Source organism: Lipotes vexillifer, unplaced genomic scaffold (assembly GCF_000442215.2).
Source record: "Lipotes vexillifer unplaced genomic scaffold, Lipotes_vexillifer_v1.1 scaffold54, whole genome shotgun sequence".
Classification (NCBI taxonomy): Eukaryota; Metazoa; Chordata; class Mammalia; order Artiodactyla; family Lipotidae; genus Lipotes; species Lipotes vexillifer.
The window spans coordinates 2574672-2593990 of NW_006789324.1; positions in this window are offsets into that span (position 1 = coordinate 2574672).

Sequence of the window (19319 nt, forward strand, 5' to 3'; positions counted from 1 at the left end):
TTTTTTTTTCTTGCGTTATGCGGGCCTCTCACTGTTGTGGCCTCTCCCATTTGCGGAGCACAGGCTCCGGACGCGCAGGCTCAGCGGCCATGGCTCACGGGCCCAGCCGCTCCGCGGCATGTGGGATCCTCCCGAAACGGGGCACGAACCCGCGTCTCCTGCATCGGCAGGCGGACTCTCAAGCACTGCGCCACCAGGGAAGCCCCCTAAGGGTCTTTTGAAGAGGAACAATGTAGGGATTATTGGCCTAGATTAGTGGTTTACAAAAGGAAGCAGCAAAGCTATACTCAGAAAAAGCTTGCCATCTGGGGTTTTGATTCAGTGGATCTGAGATGGTGTGAGCTTCCCAGGTGATTCTGAGATGAGCAGGTCAGCATCTGGGTATGGCAAGTATGGCTCCCTTCCTGTTCTAATTTTTTTTCTCTTTTTCCATCTCATTTAGCTTGTGCTTGACACTTTGAGTGATGGGAGCTTACCACCTCACAAGGCAGGCTGCCCAACCCATCGTAAGAACAGCAATACTAATGACAAAGATGCCAATACAGTCACCATATATGGAGCTTTTCTTTTGGATCCGAGGCACTGGATAGATGTTACTGATTCCAGAGGCTAAGCATTATTTATCCCCCTTTTACAGTGAAAGAAACCGAAACTCAGAGGTTTAGTGGCATACTCCGCGTCTCAGAGGTGGTGACAGAGGGGCCGGGATTCCAGCCACCCCGGGGGCGGGGCCGGTGGACCCACGTGCTTCCCAGGGCGCAGCAGGTCCCCGGAGCAGGGGTGGGGTTGAGTCTTGGGAGGAGGGAGGGAGCCGAGCCGCCACGTCGCCGGCCGTGCGCGGGCTGCACACTCCGCTCCGCCCACAGCCCTCCCGGGCCTCCCCATAGAAGGTAATCCCGGGCAGGATCCCACGAGCGCTGGCGGGCCTGGCGTCCTGCTGCTTTCAGTTTCTGAAGAGCCCGGCCCTGAGCAAACTGGGAGGCTGGGAGGAGGGTTCTGGAAGCCTTCCCAACAGATAGCAGATTAACTCCCTGCTGCCTGGGAGCCACCCGCGTGGGAACGAGCTGGGTTACCAGCGCACGGCCTCCCTGGTGGGTGACAGTCCCTGCGGGCGGGCGGGGCACCCCTGGCTGCGCAGAGCCACCTGAAGGTGGCTCAAGGTTCCAGGTCCAGTCAGGCTCTGGCCAGGACAGCCAGGCTGGGAGACTAGGCGGCCGCCCCAGGCCCACCCTCCAAATATGGAGCCATCTTCCTGCTTCAGCCTGGCTTGTCCCTCCCTCTCTAGGGCGTTGGTGTTACACAGTGTTAGCAAAATGCTTAGAATGTTTGTTTTCTTTCTGAGAAAGAGGCTGAGGGACATTGCCAAGACCAACATGAACTCAAACCCAGGGCATTCTCTGTCAGACATTCTTCTGGACAGACAGACCTGGGTCTGAGTACCGCTCCTGCCACTTCCTAGCCGGTGACCTTTGTGTAAATTTCTTCATCTCTCTGAGCCTTGCTGTCCTCATCTATAAAATGGGGATAGTTATAGCTATCTCTAAGATATGTTCTGAGGAGTAGATTAGATAGAGATCACACATATTAAGTATTTAGTGCCCTCAATCAACGTCAATTAACATTATTATTATATTGTTACTACCAATGACTAATAGACACTCAGGATTATTACTAATGCTACTGTGAGCATAGGTGTAAAAAAATAGGCTCAATTAAAAGTTTTGTACTGAGGGAAATAGTTTTATGAGATGTAAATAAAGAAAGAGGAATAACTCTGGGCTGGAAAGTATATACACATGACCTCACATAATATTCAAACAGCTTCACAAAGCAAGTGTTATACAGGTGGGAGAGTTGAGGCTCCTGGAGGTTAAGTAGCTTGCCTATGTCACACACTGAGTTAGTACCTGGTGTCCTGGCCTCCCTCCTTCTGGGTGCCCTTAAACCCCAGCTAGTCCACACCTGCCAGCCTCAGCAGAGGTGCCTCCATCTACAGGGAATGCCTTCTCTTACCCCAGGCTCACCAATTTGGAGGAAAAGGAGTAAGCGCTGGAAAGTGGATAAAGGTCACTTCCTCCAGGCAGCTTTCCTAATTCTCTCCCTCTTCCCCTTGTAGAACAAACCCTCCCTCTTTTGTTCTTCTGGTCCCTGTAGCATGTGACTGCACACCCTTGTGGACTGTGTCTCTTCTCCAGGGAGTGTGTTTCTCTGAGGCAGACACTGTACACTTTTTTCACCTTGGGAGGGTCAGTATGGTGTTGTAATTAAGTACAGGCTTAGAAGCCCAACTGCCCAGGCTCAAACCCTGGCTCAAATCTTGGCTTTACCACTTGCTGGCTGTAGGGCTTGAATAAGTAACTTCAGTTCTCTCTGCCTCACTTCCCTTATCATAAAATGGAAATTAACAATAAGATCAGCCTCATGGCCTTGCTGTAGGATTGAACGAACATCTAGATCTGTGTAGATCTAAATATACCACTGCAAATCTCTTGAGTGACAGATGTCCATTGAATGAAGACAGGATTGCTGAGGTCCTGAATTTTGCTTGTTAACAGAAAGTGAAACATAAAAAGAATGTCACTGAGCATGGGGTAAGTGTCTAGGGACCTAAGACCTGGTCCTAAATCTGTCTGTAACTTAATGTGTGGACTTGGGCCTGCCTGTCTCTTCCTCACTCTCTCCAACTGAAAGAGAAGTTTGGCTCCCACAGCTGGATGGTCTTTGCAAAGTAATATTCAGTGGTATTAATCCTTTGCCTGTAGGGCTTTTACTGGGGTAATGTTCCAAGTTAGAGGTCATACCCAGAAATAAATGACTGGCTCACCATTGGAAGCACAAACCTGAACCACTGGTAGGTGACTGTGTTAACCATGATTATGGCCAGCTTTTACTGAGCACATATTAGCGCTGGGCCTTGGGCTGTGTGCCATCATTATCCTGTTTATTTTTCTCAATAACCCTATAAAGAGGTGTTACTGTGATCCTGTGTTACAGCTAAGAAAACAGAGGCTCAGAGGTTGGAAGTAGTTGGACAGGGAGTAGAGTCCTGTTTGTCAGATTCCAATTCCCTACTGCCTGCGAGAATCCTCCCTAGAGCCTGTTCAAATACCTGTGAGGACAAGGCAACTATTATCTTTCAAGCCAGTCCATTATTAGGCATCCTGAATAGCTGAGAAGGGTAAAGCTGCCATTTTTACATTTGCTTCAAGACTTTGGACTTAGACTCAAGGCAGTCATGGCTTAGGTACAGGGTTAAGGGAGATTATAAATCCCCCCCCACCCCCTGGAAGTCTTCAGGAGCAGTTTACTACAGAGTGGTCAGAAGACAGAAGCCTCTGTTCTCACCTTTCTGGGCCTGGCCCAGGCCTCTCATCCACAGGGTCTGACCTGGGGATAGAGCTGAGGGATGTATTTCAGTACAGCCTAGACTGGGATTGGCTGAATGCAAAGAATCAGAAATTTGTGTCTGTAATCACCAGTCAGTTGATATACATTCCCTTGGGGGTGGTATTTCAGGGAACATGTAAACGGAAAGTTTGGATCAAGTGAGGACTGCAAAACTGAAAGGAGAATTTTTTTTTTTTTATGGTTCCCTGGGGAGGCAGGGCTAGTTTTGTTTGTTTGTTTGTTTGTTTTGCGGTACACGGGCCTCTCACTGCTGTGGCCTCTCCCGTTGCGGAGCACAGGCTCCGGACGCGCAGGCTCAGCGGCCATGGCTCACGGGCCCAGCCGCTCCGCAGCATGTGGGGTCTTCCTGGACCGGGGCACGAACCTGTGTCCCCCGCATCGACAGGCGGACTCTCAACCACTGTGCCACCAGGGGAGCCCAGGGCTAGTTTATTTTATTTTATTTTATATTTTTTAAAACAATAAATATATTTTTATTTTATTTTTATTTTAAATATATTTTATTTTTATTTTTTAAAAATTTTTTGGCTGCATTGGGTCTTTGTTGCTGCGCTGCATGCGGACTTTCTCTAGTTGCGGCAAGTGGTTGCTACCCTTCATTGCAGTGCGTGGGCTTCTCATTGCAGTGGCTTCTCTTGTTGCGGAGCACGGGCTCTAGGCGCGTGGGCTCAGTAGTTGTGGCTCACAGGCTCTAGAGCTCAGGCTCAGTAGTTGTGGCGCAGGGGCTTTGTTGCTCTGCGGCATGTGGGATCTTCCCAGACCAGGGATCGAACCCCTGTCCCCTGCCTTGGCAGGCAGATTCTTATCCACTGTGCCACCAGGGAAGCCCTTAAAGGAGAAATTGGCTCCAGGATTACTGACTTTGCCTGGCTTTGTTCGGTTTGTCCTTTTACCAAAAATAAATATCCTGCTTGAATAGCTATAGAGACTCATCACTGTCAACAAGATGAAGTCCAAAGTCCATGGGGTGGCACTCAAGGCCCTTCACTATCTAGCCCCAACTCACCCTTTTCACTTCTTCCCCCATCGTATACCCAATCCTATTTCCAGCCAGAGAATCCCATACGGTTCCCTAAATACTCCATGTTTGTTCCCTCCTCCATGCCTTTGTATATGCTATTCTTTTTGCCCATGGCATGCCAACAGATGTCACATCTAGATGACACCAATCCCATTTTAAAACATGTTGTATTTCCTCTTCAATTCCCAAGACTTTTCCAAATAGCCCCTGCAAAGAGAGAATCTTGGCTGCCTTTTTAGAATTACAACTAAACACATAAATAAATAAATCAAGGAACATCAAATGGAAACATTTAGAGTTAGGGCATTGAGTACCCTAACCAAAAGCATTACCAAAAGCATTGTGGTAAAACCCAAACTCATAAGGCTGGATATCAATGTGGTTTGGAAAATCTTGCGTTACAGTACTACGAAGCTAATTTAAGGATGTTTCAAGAATGTGCTCCTAAATTGGAACAATTCACTGTGTTATGCTAAAATCCAACAACAGGACTGAAAAGCATTGTTAGGGGAACCTCTATAACTTGTTCAGGAAGTTAGCCAGGGTGGGGAAGGCTTCCCTGGAGCATTTTGAATGTGTCATTTTCATCACAGGTTCCAATGTGTAAAGAAGGAGATTCAGAGCCCTGTTCTTCACAATAACAAAATGTTAGCATGAAGTCAGGTGGCCATCTGATCTTGTTTGCCCAGGGAGTTCTGGTTTTCACCCAAGGTCCGGAAATAATTATCAGTAGTTCTCCTTTTATTATCAAGTACCTAGTGTGGAAGATAAATTGTATGTCCCGCTAGCACTAGATAACCAAACAAGAGCTTGTCTAGGTGGTTGCTTTTCTAAGGCTCTGCCATCTGTTGGATGTCAGTCCACTCTTCCAGACGCAGCCTTTGTCCCTTCCTCTGAGACAGATTAATAGCTCTGCCTACACACTCTCAGGGCACTTACCTTCACTCACTCTTTCTCCCACTAGGCTTTGGGCCTCCTCACCAAGCACCAGGCTGTATTCTGTGTGTCTCCTGGTGTAAGTCCCAGACATGGTGGGCTCTTAGCAAGAAGTTGTGGAGTGAATTATTTTGGAAAAAAAAATATTCCCCAAGAAGTTTTTGTTTGGGTTTACTTTATTTGCAGTCATCAAAGGAATAAAAAAGGCTTCATAAGAACTTGCCTTTATTCCTAAACACTGAAAGGTAGATATGAAATACAGAAGTCTTCAAAAGGAAAGTCAAGAAATATTTAGGAAAATGACAAGAAGTGCCGCACATGATTTTTCATTGTTGTTGTTAAATGTTAAAACGTATCAAGCCTCTTTGTGAGTCCTTTAAATTCATAATTTGAATAGTGACCGCATTTGCACTAAAAAGAATCAGACTTCTTTCTACTTTTCTATATCCTTCTTAAACAAGTGTGTATCACTTTTTCTTGTACTTTTCCTTGAGCAGGTATGTTTTTTCTTTAGTAAGTATGTATTACTTTTTAGCTAGAAAAGTTTTTATTAGAAAAGATACAAATGTTGAAATAAAACAAAATCAGTTTTCTGAAAGCTTTGAAAGATCATTTAGATAAACCCTTTTATTCCATATTCCAAAGAGTCTGTGTGTTGGGGGGAGAGGAGAAGGTGCATGAAAACTAAGACACTAACAGAGGCCCAGAGTATTTAACTGATGCAACAGAAGCTCACGGCCAGTAAGTGGCAAAGTCAATATCTGGACCTAGTTCTCTGAATCCATGTCTCTTGATCCCTGCACAACACCCCTCTAATTCTTTTGGACTGACAAAGAACCTTTGAGCAGGGACACTCTTATCTTGTCATACCTGGAGTTAGATGTGAGCTCCCTGCCTCAACTAGGTTTATTACATGGATACAGTTAAACCATGCACAGCCCCTAATTCAGAGTCGAGGAGAAAAACGGTGCATGGGTTAGGGTTTGCATCATGAGCTTTGGAATCAGGCAAGCTGGGGTTCAGATCCTGATTCCCTTGCTGAGTGACTTTGGTCAAGTTACTTAACCTCTCTGAGGCTTAGGTTACTTAATCTCTCTGAGGCTTAGTTTCCCCCTCTCAAATGGGGAGAACAGTAAGTGTCTTGTAGGATTTGGTGACGTTTAAATGAAATAGCATATGGAAAGTACTCACCAGTTTCTGAAAGTAGTAAACATTCAAAAATTTTAGGCATTAATATAATTATATAATATTAATATATTAATATTATAAGTTAACTATTATATAATTTTATATCAGAATTATTGTAATTGTTACTACCCTACTCACCAAGCTTGCACTGAAGGAGAGCTTATCAATTTCAAATAGGGACACAGCCGACAATTCTTTCCTAACACCCATATGCCAGTCCCAAAAGTAGCTTAACCTAAGAAACCTGTTTCTGAGGAGGTGGTGATTGACATAGGAATTGTACGTAGAGAAGCCTGTGTGACTGGTTCCTTTGCCATCAGGCATTTTCCTATGTTCCTAGAGTCCTTGATAGCACATTTATTTGTTTGTCTGTTTGTTTTGTTTTTTGGCTTGGGCTTTGCAAAACTTCCTGGTGGGTAGTTTTAGTCATCCTTCCTAGCAGTTTGCAAGAGTAGGTTAAGAAGCTGGAGATCATAAAAAATGTCCTGATATGTCAGAAAAAGGGAAAAAGAAGGAAGATGGCGCCTTATGTTTATTCACTTGAAATATTGCTGACTAGTTCTTTCTTCTTTAATCTTTCATGGTGACTTTCTTTTCTTTCTCTTTTTTCTTTTCTTTTCTTTCCTTTCTTTCTTTCCTTCCTCCGTCCCTCCTTTCTTCCTCTCTCCCTCCCTCCCTCCCTCTCTCTCTCTCTCTCTCTTTCTTTTTTTCTTTCTTTCTCCCTACCTCTACAGACATCTGTTTACCATGAAAATAAAAGTAACCCTGATACCCTGGCATCTACCAAACAAATCCATGCATTCAAGTACTAACCAGCTCATCTGCTATATATTGCTAAATACCCACTGCATTAGGTCCCATGCCAGGTGTGGACATGCAGGTTACATAAACTGTCTATGGAATATGAACAGACCTGGGTTCCAACTTCAGCTTCACTAGTTACTATAGATTTGACCTTGGACAGATTAGCCACTTACCCTCTGAACCAACTCCTTCTCTCAAACTTCCTGTCTCAGTCATGGCACCATCCTCCTCCACTGGTCCCTGTTCAGAACCTGGGAATGATTTTATTCTCCTTGTTAACCCTCTTCCTCATGTCTAATCAGTCCCTCAGGGAAGCAGGATTTAACTCCTAACTAGCTCTTGAATGTGTCTTCGCCATCATCTCCATTCCATTCAACAGATATTCTCTGACAGCCTGCTCTGTCCCAGGCTCTCTGCTGGGCATGAGGATACCTTTCCCCAAGGAGCTTCCAGACTGGTCAGATACACCCATAGACACACAATTCCCCTACAGTGAATGTGTGTGATGGTAATAAAAGCCCACTTTTATTGCACCCTTAACACTGCTAGATGCTGTCCTAAGCGCTTTAAATATATTAAATCATTTAATCATCACAATAACCCGAAGACATAGGTACTATTATTATCTTTATTTTATAGATAAGGGAACCTAGACAACAGAGTAAATAAGCAACTTGCCCAAGGTCACACAGCTAGGTAGCCATTGAGGCAGGATGCAATGGTTTAAAAAGCTTCAAAGCCAGCTAAAAAGCCATTGCTGTTAACCACCACCGATCTCTGCCTCTGCTTATGGACCCGGAAGAAGGGTTTCAGGGCACCAGAGGAGGAGCTTCTAATGAGACTGAAGGTCCATTGAGCTGCTGTCTGTGCTGAGCCTTAAAATCTGAGTAGGGGTTACTTAGCCAGAGAAATCCTCCCCATTCGCACGGCCACCGCCCAGCGTGGGCCCTAACCTTGACCAACCTCTTCATTGTTCCCACTCCATCAGTCTATTCTTCTGACCTGCGCCAGTGAGCTTTCTAATCAAATCCAATCAGACTCAGAGATATAGAGAATAAACTAGTGGTTATCAGTGGGGAGAGGGGAGGGGCAAGTTAGGAGTAGGAGATTAAGAGGTACCAACTGCTATGTACAAAATAAATAAGATACAAGGATATATTGTACAGCAGAGGGAATATAACCAATATTTTATAATAACTATAAATGGAGTATAATCTTTAGAAATTGTGAATCACTATGTTGTACACCTGAAACGGATGTATTGTAAATCAACTGTACCTCAATTTAAAAAAAATCTGACCATCTCACCGCTTTTCTGCTTTCATTTTAGAATGTCTTTCCCTCATCTATAGGGGAGAGTCGAGACTACTCCGCACGACCTCTGCCTCGCTCTGAGCTTTGCTCCCACCTCCCCGCGCCTGAGCCACGCCAAAGCACTTGTGGTCCTCTGAGTGCACAGGCTCACTTCTGCCTCTGTGGGTGTCAGGTGTCAGATCCCACTCCCTCAGTTCCTATGGACCCTTCCGGGCTCAGCTCCTTTCAAGGATGCCTTCCTGGATCCCACAGGCAAAGTAGAGTACTGTCAACAGCATGCTCATCACACCCCAGATATTCTTATTTTAGCTTCTCCCCTTGAATCGGAGCAGTCGGCTTCTGAATCTGTCTCCTCCATTACACGATGAGCCCTTTGAGGAGTACTGGGCTCTCCTCACAGGGCCTGACATCTAATGAATTCTTAGAATGAATGAATGAGTGAATAAATGAATGAATGAGTATTGAGAACAAGGACAACTTTTATTTCTTTTTATCTCTTGCAGCTCATAGTATAGTGCTGAGGACATGGACATGTCCAGTTAAATATTGACTTACACATCTGTGGGGTACAATCAGAACTATGAGAGGGTAAATGCCTTCCACGAAGCCAGAAATATGTCATGAGAAAAGCACTGGACAGGTGGTTAGGACATCTGGATCCCATCGCCAATTAGCTCTGTGGCCTTGGGCAAGACATTAACATTTCTGAGCTTCCATTTCCCCAGCTATGATACTGCAGTGAAAAGTGCAAGAGGGCGTGGATGCTGAAGAACTCTGTGAAGTGCTGGATCAACCAGTGGGAGTCAAAGGCACGATTCCTCCAGCTAATCTCCAAGTGTCAGTCTAAGTTGGGTTTACTCAGTGCTACTGCAGGCCATGGGGCAAGCCTTTCCCACCCTTTCTCCTCTTCTTGGTCTGAGTCCAGGAAGATTTCCATCTGTACCTTGTTCGCAAGCCAGACTCCGAACCTAGTGTTTGGAAAAACAGGCAAATTATATTCTCCCAGGTGTATCCTGTCTACATACTGAGCTGTAAGGCCAAGTTTGTTCTCAGAATAAAGTGAGTACATGCACGTGTGTGTGTGTGTGTGTGTGTGTGTGTGTGTGTGTGTGTGTGTGCGCGCATGTGTGTGCGCTTTCATTAGCAGGGCAGAGTTCAGGATAATAAAGGCAACTGTGGGGTAGTGGTGAGAGCTCTGAACTTGACATCAGAATATTTGGGTTTTAATTCCCACCATTGTCACTTCTGTACTGGATGGCTTTGGTTATATTCTTAACCTCCTGTAGCCTCCCTCCCTCATCTCTAATATGAAGGTGATAAATTTGCCACAGATTCATTGTAAAGATTAAGTGAAATAAGGAATGTAAGGCAGCGATCCCAGAACCTGGTGTGTGGTATGTACTATATTGATGTTTGCTTGTTGATTTTTACTTGTATTAATAATAACAGTGTCTAATGTTTTCTAGGTGCTTTCTAAGCATTTCACATATATTTTTTAAGTCTCATCACAGTTTTAAGAGAGAGATCTTATTATCCCATCCTAAAGACTAGGAAATTGAGGCTTTAATAGGTTAAGCATCTACTCCAAGGTCACAATAGAGCTGGTAATTAAGAGAGCCAGGGCTCAGATGCATGTCTCTCTATCCGAAACTGAGGCATTTGAAACTTCCAATGTAAATATGTCTTAAGTCAACATTTTCCCCATTATCCTACTAAGAAATTATACTAAAGACACAATAAGAACAGGGGGAAAATGCTGAAGATTCAAGTAATTGAAATATAAGCTTAATTACATAAGTATCTATGCAAACATGCACACTAAGAAAGATAATGTTGTTGACTGAAATTGGTTTGTTAAGAAGAAGAAGAGGAAGACAAGCACACTAATTGTGTCATTGCTTAGAGTAACAAACTAATAGATACTGTCCAAAAAGTAGAGAGAACTAAAGGGGTTACATAAAGATATAATTAACATGGTAACCACTAGAGCAGAAATACAAACCATCCTAAATAGCAGAAAAACTATATGTAAAAATAACAAATCAAAACCATTTATATAGTGAATGTCATAAATACATAAATAATTGTAAATAAAGGCTAACTACCTTCTGATTCCAGCCAAGACAGATAAGACGGACTGAATTTACTCTCCCACCCAGAAACAACCAAAAAGACCAGACAAAATATATTAAACAATGTTTTTCAAGACTCTTGATATCTGGAAATGAAGAACAGTTATCTCTGAAAGACAGGAAACAAATAAGGTGAGCCCTACAACTGCCCCAGTTTACTATCTTGAGAGAGTTTTCAGTTTTTGGCATAAGGAAGGAATCCAGGCAGAGCCTAGAAGACTCCCCGAGTTGAGGAGATGAAGCTGAGAGTTCAGAGAGACAAAGGCAGATAGAATTCACAGGACAGAGTACTGAGAGAAAAGACTCACAGACAGAGGACTTTGAAGAGCTGCACAGGGTTTTGGTCAGCACACACATGAGGAAGTTATCCAAGACCAGGGAAAGAACCCTCCAAAAGGATTAGCACTCTTGAATGTGTCAGTAACTCGTGGGTCAAAGACGAAATCAAAGGAAATTATAAAGTATTTGGAACTTAATGAAAATAAAAATACTTCATATTAAAACTTGTAGAATGCTGCTAAAGCAGTACCTATAGGAAAATTTATAGCACTAAATGCTTATATTAGTAAAAAAGAAAGATCTCAAATCAATGACTTCAGCTTCTACCTTAGGAAACTAGAAACAAAAGAGCAAATCAAACCCAAAATGAGCAGCAGAAAGGAAATGGTAAAGGTCAGAGCAGAAAATATGGACTAGAAAACAGAAAAGCAATGGAGAAAATCGATGACAATGGAAGTTTGTTCTTTAACGAAGTCAATAAATCAATAAAACTTTAGTTGGACTAATCAGGAAAAAAAAAGAAGAGACATTTTCAATATCAAGAATAAGAAAGGCAGCATCACTTCAGATATTAATAGGATTACTAGGGAATATTATGAACAATGCTATGCCAATAAATTTGAAAACTTAGATGAAATGGACAAATTCCTTGAAGAATACAAACTACTAAAGCTCACTTAAGAAATAGAAAACCTGAATTGCCCTCTGTCAAAGAAAGTGAATTTGTAGTTGGAAACTAATTCTAGGCCCAACTGGCTTCATTGGATGAATATTACCAAACATTTAAGGAAGATTTCACACAATCTACACAAACTCTCCCAGAAAATTAAAAGGAACTAATTCTGTGGTATCAGAATTACACTGATACCAAAACCGGACAAAGAAAAAAAATAAACAAAAACAAAAACCTACCAGCCAATATTCCTCATGAACATAGAGGCAAAAATTTAAACAAAATTTTAGCAAATTGAATTGAACATATATAAAAATAGTAATACTTATGACCAAATGGAGTTTATCCAAGGAATAAAAAGTTGGTTTAATATTAAAAAATCAGCCAATGACATTTATCATATTAGCAAAGTAAAAAAAAAACAAAAACCACACATTATGTTTATCTCAATAGATGAAATATCCATTTCTGATAAAAACTCTTAGCAAGCTAGGAATAGAAGGGAACTTTCTCAACCTGTTAAATGGTATCTATGAAAAACCTACAGCTAACATCCTACTTAATAGTAAAAGAATGAATGCTTCCCCCTAACACTGGGACAAAACAATGATATCAGCTCTCATCACATTTTATCAACATTGCAATGGAGTTTCTATCCAGTGCAATAAGGCAAGAAAAAATAAAGGGAATCCAGATTAGAAAAGAAGAAATAAAATTCTCTTTATTCTTAGACAACATTATAGTCTACAGAAAATCTGATGGAATCTAGAACAGAGCTACTAGAACTAATGAGTTCAGCAAGGTCACAAGATACAAGATTAATATTAAAAATCAATTGTATTTCTATTTAGTAGTAATGAAAAATTGGAAATTTAAGTTGTGGAAAATAACATTTACAATAGCATTAAAAAATGTGAAATACTCAGGGATAAATCTGACAAAAGATGTGCAAGACCTGTATATTAAAATCTAGAAAACATTGCTGAGAGAAGTAACAGAAGACTTAAGTAAATGGAGAGACACATCTTCTTCATGAGACTGGAGACCTAATATTGTTAAGATGTTAGTTCTACCCAAGTTAATCTACAGATTCAACACAATCTCAATCACAGCCTCAGTGGACATTTTTGTATCAAGTGACAAGCTATTTCTAAAATCAATATGGAAATATAAAGAACCTTGAATAACCAAAACAACTTTGAAAAATAATAAAATTAGAGACTTAACGCTACCTGATTTCAAAACGTATTATAAAGCTGCAGGTATCAGAACACTGTGGTATTGGTAAAAAGGCAAACAAATAATTCAATGGAACAGAATAGAGAATCAATAAGTAGAGCCATACATATATGAACAATTGATTTTTGACAAAGGTGTAAAGGCAATTTAGTGGGAAAGGATAGTCTTTTCAACAAATGGTACTAGGACAACTGGATAATCTATATCCAATTGCAAAAATATTGAACTTTGATTTATACCTTGCATCATGCACAAACATTAACTCAGAATGGATCATAGACATAAATGTGAAACCCCAAACTATAAAACTTCTTAAAAAAAAGCACAGAAGAAAAATTTTGACCTTGAGTCAGAAAGTTTTCTTAGATACAACATCAAAACCATGATCCATAAAAGAGCAAATTGATAAATTGGACTTCATCAAAAATTAAGAACCTGATTTTTCTTGAAAGATACTATTAAGAGAATGAAAAGACAAGCCATCGACTGGGAGATAATGTGTGTAAAGCTTATATCTGTAAAGTGCTCGTACACAGACTATAGTTGACCCTTGAACAACCGTGTGGATTTTCAACCCTCCACATGGTTGAAAATCCATGTATAACTTTCAGCGGCCCTCCATATCCAGTTCCACATTCGTGGATTCAACCAACCACAGATCATTTAGTACATGTTTATTGAAAAAAAAATCCACATATAAGTGGACCCACACAGTTCAAACTGATGTTGATCGAGGGTTAACTGTATATAAATAACTCTCAAAACTCAGTAATGAGAAAGCAACCCAAAAGACTTAAACAGACATTTCACCAAAGGAAATATAGGTGACAAATAAGCATACAAAAAAGCTCAATATCATTAGGGAAGTGCAAATTCAGACCATAATTAAATACCACTACATGTGTATTAGAATAAGTACAGTTAGAAAGACTGACCATTTCTAGTGTAGGCTAGGGTGTGGAACAACCAGAATGCTCATGCACTGATAGTAGGACTATAAAATGGTACAACTACTTTGAAAAATAGTTTGGAAGTTTCTTATGATGTTAAACATGCACCTATCTTGTCATTCCACTTCTAGGTATTATCTAAGAGAATAATTTTTAATTTAGACAGAATTTTTAAAACAATATTAATATGAGTATGTATATGAATGTTTATCACAGGTTTATATGTAATAGCTAAGAACTGGGAATAACACAAATGTTCATCAACAGGAGAATGGGTCAACAAATTGTGGTATATTTATACAATACAGTACTACTCAGCAATAAAAAGGAATGAAGTACTATACATCCAGCAATAAGGATGAATCTTAAAATTATGCTGTGTGAATACAAGTCAGGCAAAAAAAGAATATATATTGTATGATTCCATTGATAGAAAAATCTAAAAAAATGCAAACAAATCCATAGTGGTAGAATGCAGATCTGTGTTTGCTGGGGGTGTGAGTGGGAAGTGGACTAGGATGGGAGGGAGAGACTGCAAAAAGCTTGAGAAAAATTTGGGGCATGATGAACATGTACACCATCTAGATTGTGGTGATGGTTGTATACATATATACATATTCATATATACCCATATATGTGTCAAAAGTTATCAAAGTGTACATTTTGAAGATATTCACTTTACCATATGAAAATTATACTTCAATAAAGTTGGTACAAAAAACCCATTACTTACTTTAAAAGTAAAATGTATGTAAAGTTGAGAATGTAGCATACAACTAGATGACAGAAATAAGAGCCAAACACATCACTTATATCAATAAGTATAAATGGGTATTAACTCACGAAAACACTATCAGACTGAATCACAAAGCAAAATTCAAATTAACCCAGAAAGGTTAAAAAGATGAAAATGTGTAACAGTCAAATGCAAATTGAAAGAAAGCTGAGGTTGTCCATTCATATGAGAAAACATTGAATTCAGGTTTAAAAAAATGCTAAGCCAAACGAGGAAGATATTGTATAATGGTAAAGGGTGCAATTCACAATGAGGCTATAAGAATTTTGAAAATCAGTGAACCAAATTACACAGCAGCAATATTCATACAACAGAAATTATAAGAGATGCGAGAAGACATTAACAACAATAAAATCATGGTATTAAAAGGTAATTTATATACTTACCTGGCAGGGGAGATACCATGATCACGAAGGTGGTTTTCCCCGGGCATGGCTTATCCATTGCACTACGCATGTGCTGACCCCCGTGATTTCCCCAAATGTGGAAAACTTGACCACGTAATCTGTGGTAGTAGGGGGAAAAATGTTAAAAAAAAAAAAAAAAAAGAGGTAATTTATCCTCTTAGACTCTGATAGATCAAGCAGATGGATAAATAAATAAATATAATAAATACCTAAACAACAAATATAAAGCAAATCTAATTGATATATAGTTGTTGCTTAGTATCTACAGGGAATTGGTTCCAGGACCCCCGCGGACACCAAAATCTGCAGATGCTCAAGTTCCTTATATAAAATGGTGTAGTGCGTGCATATAATCTATGCACATTCTCCCTTATACTTTAAATCATCTCTAGGTTACTTAAAATACCTAATACAAGGTAAGTGCTGTGTTAAATAGTTGTTGGAGTGCAGCAAATTCAAATTTTGCTTTTAGGAACTTTCTTGTTTCTTTTTTTTTCCCCTGCGTATTTTTTTTTTTTTTTTTTTCTTTGCGGGATCGGGGCCTCTCACCACTGTGGCCTCTCCCGCTGCGGAGCACAGGCTCCGGACGCACAGGCCCAGCGGCCATGGCTCACGGGGCCAGCCGCTCCACGGCATGTGGGACCCTCCCAGACGGGGGCATGAACCCGTGTCCCCTGCATCGGCAGGCGGACCCCCAACCACTACGCCACCAGGGAAGCCCCTTCCCCTGTGTATTTTTGATCTGCAGTTGGTTGTATCTGTGGATGTGGCATCTGTGGATATGGAGGGCCAACTGTATTTCAAACTGTGTAATCTGAAAATGGAGACTACATCTTATGGTTTTACAAATCCCATTTTATACTCACAAAATTTGTCATATGATAGGTGACCAAACTAAAAAATTCTAAAATGCAGAAACGCTTATGGCAATATTTTCTTCTTACAAAGCAAGAAAAATCGAAATTAAAATAAAATTTAAAAATAAATTTAGAGATTTATGTATTTCAGTTAAATAAATTTTAATTCAGACAGAGTTTTAAGCAACATTAATAAAACTATCATATATTAAAACCATAGGATACTGCAAAAGCAGTTTCAGAGGTAAATTTATACCTCAATATTTGTATCAATTGAAAAGTACAGGAGGTGGGCTTCCCTGGTGGTGCAGTGGTTAAGAATCTGCTTGCTGACAGAAATAGAAACACAGATGTAGAGAACAAACATATGGACACCAAGGGGGGAAAGTGGATGGGGTGGGGGTGGGGGTGTGATGAATTGGGAGATTGGGATTGACATGTATACACTGATGTGTATAAAATGGATGACTAATAAGAACCTGCTATATAAAAAAATAAATAAAATAAAATTCAAAAAAAAAATCTGCCTGCCAATGCAGGGGACACGGGTTCAAGCCCTGGTCTGGGAAGATCCCACATGCCATGGAGCAACTAAGCCCATGCGCCACAACTACTGAGCCTGTGCTCTAGAGCCCGTGAGCCACAGCTATGGAGCCCACGTGCCACAACTACTGAAGCCTGTGTGCCTAGAGCCCATGCTCTGCAACAAGAGAAGCCACTGCAGTGAGAAGCCCGTGCACTGCAACCAAGAGTAGCCCCTGCTCGCCACAACTAGAGAAAGCTGGCACGCAGCAGCGAAGACCCAACACAGCCAAAAATAATAATAAAAGACAAAGAAAGTACAGGAGGGACTTTCCTTGTGGTCTAGTGGTAAAGAATCCACCATGCAGGAGAAGCAGGTTCAATCCCTGGTCAGGGAACTAAGATCCTATATGCTGCGGGCCAACTAAGCCCGTGTGCCGCAACTACTGAGCCTGCGTGCCTCAAAGAGAGAGCCCATGTGTCACAAACTACAGAGCCCATGTGCTCTGGAGCCTGCGCGCCACAACTAGAGAAGAGAAAACCCACACACCACAACTAGAGAGAAGCCCGTGCACCTCAAAAGAAAGATCTTGCTTGCCTCAGCAAAAATCCTGCGTGCCTCAACTAAGACACGGCGCAGCCAAAAATAAATAAAAGAAATAAATAATAAATAAATCTTTTTTAAAAAAAGTACAGGAACTGATGGACCAAACATATGTCAAAAAGTTAGAAAAAAAAAAACAGCCAAATTGTTGGAAAGCAGAAGGAATAAATTAATAAATAAAAAAATTTAATGTTAGAAAACAGATCAGAATGAGTGAATGAATGAATGAATGAATAAATAAATAAATAGACTGATTCCTTTTAAAAAGCTAATACAACACAATAGATGAAATACTAGGTCACCTAATCACTGAAAAAGCTGTGGGGAAGAGGGGTGTGGAGAAATGGCAATTACTAAAAATTATAGAAACATGAGAGTACAATCAAGAAACAATAAATTAAATATATGATTCCCCTTTGCAAATATTTTTTTCTAAAAATCTGGATGAAACAATTTTTGAGGAAAATGCAATATAACAAAACTGAGCCTAAAAGATATAGAAAATCTAAACAGATTGATCTGTATAGAAGAAATAGAGAAACTAGTCAACGATGTACTCCCTTTCCCAAATTTCACGCCTAAAGAATTTCACCAGAAAATCCTACAAAACCCTTAAAGCAAATAATGACAGTTGTATTTAAACTATGTCAGGTCATAAAATAAAAACTTTCAAGTTTTCTTTCTTTTTTTTTTTAAGTAGTGAGAACTCACTGCTATCAAAATCTAACAGAGATTACACAAGAGATGGCTAGCATCGATTCAAAAATCCTAAATGAAATATTAACAAACAGGATGAAGCAATCAATTAAAAGAATAATACATCATAACCAAGTTGGGCTTAATCCAAAGCAAGGACGGTTCAGTATGATTCATGATATTAGCAGATATAAGAAGAAAAACAACATAATCATCTCCATAGATACTGAAGAAGCATTTCACAACATTCAACAGCTATTTTTTTAATTTTTAAAAAACCAATGAAATAAGGACTTTTGAATATTCCACATGTGTGTCTCAATCCAAAAGCTAGCATTATACTAAATGAAGAAATTCTCATCCTGTGTTGTCCAATATGGTAATTACTACCCACAGGTAGCTATTTAAATTTAAATTAATCAAGACTAATAAAATTCCTCAGTCTCAATAGCCACATGTCAGGAGTCCAAGAGCCCCACATGGCTAGATGTACTCTTTAGAAGTGGTCTCCTAAGAATGCCCACTATTACCACTACATTATACTAGAGGCAGAAATACTAATACATAACTGGAGGCATAAATATTAGAAAAGAAGATTAAACTGTCTCAGTTTGCATACAATATAGTCGTATACCTGGTAATACAGAGAATCAACTAAAAGCCACCATAAATAAATAGATCATTCAGTAAGGAAGTGGCATACAAAATTAATGTACAGAAATCAATAGTCTTCACATATGCAAATCACAATTAGAATAGTAAGCATAACAGAAAAAAATCCATTTATATCATTAACCAAAATATAAAAGTGTAGACTTTATAAGAAATACTCAACTAAATATGAAGACAACTTTAAAACATTCCTGAACATCACAAAACAAAACTTAAATGAGAAAGTACATTGTATTTTTATACAAGAAGCTGCACTATCATAAATATATCAATTTTCCTTATGTTATTTTGTAAGTTCATCACAAGCTCAATAAAAATGCAGCATGTCCTTTTTTTAAATAAACTAGACAAGCCGATTCTAAAACTCCTGTGAACAAATAAATGATAATATCCAGGGCTTCCCTGGTGGCGCAGTGGTTGAGAGTCCTCCTGCCAATGCAGGGGACACGGGGTTCGTGCCCCGGTCTGGGAAGATCCCACGTGCCGCGGAGCGGCTGGGCCCGTGAGCCATGGCCGCTGGGCCTGCGCATCCAGAGCCTGTGCTCCGCAACGGGAGAGTCCACAACAGTGAGAGGCCCGCGTACCGCAAAAAAAAAAAAAAAAAAGATAATATCCAGGCAAACTAGGAAACAGAATATCAGTATTGGAGGGTAGCTACCTTTACTATATAGTAACACATATAATAAAACATCAATGACTTAAACAACTTGGTATCCTTTTTTTAATTGATATGGTCCAATGGAACAAAATAAGACTAGCAGTAGGCCTGTACTCTATGAGGATTTAATTCATGATGAAAGTGATGTCTCGTATCTGTAGGG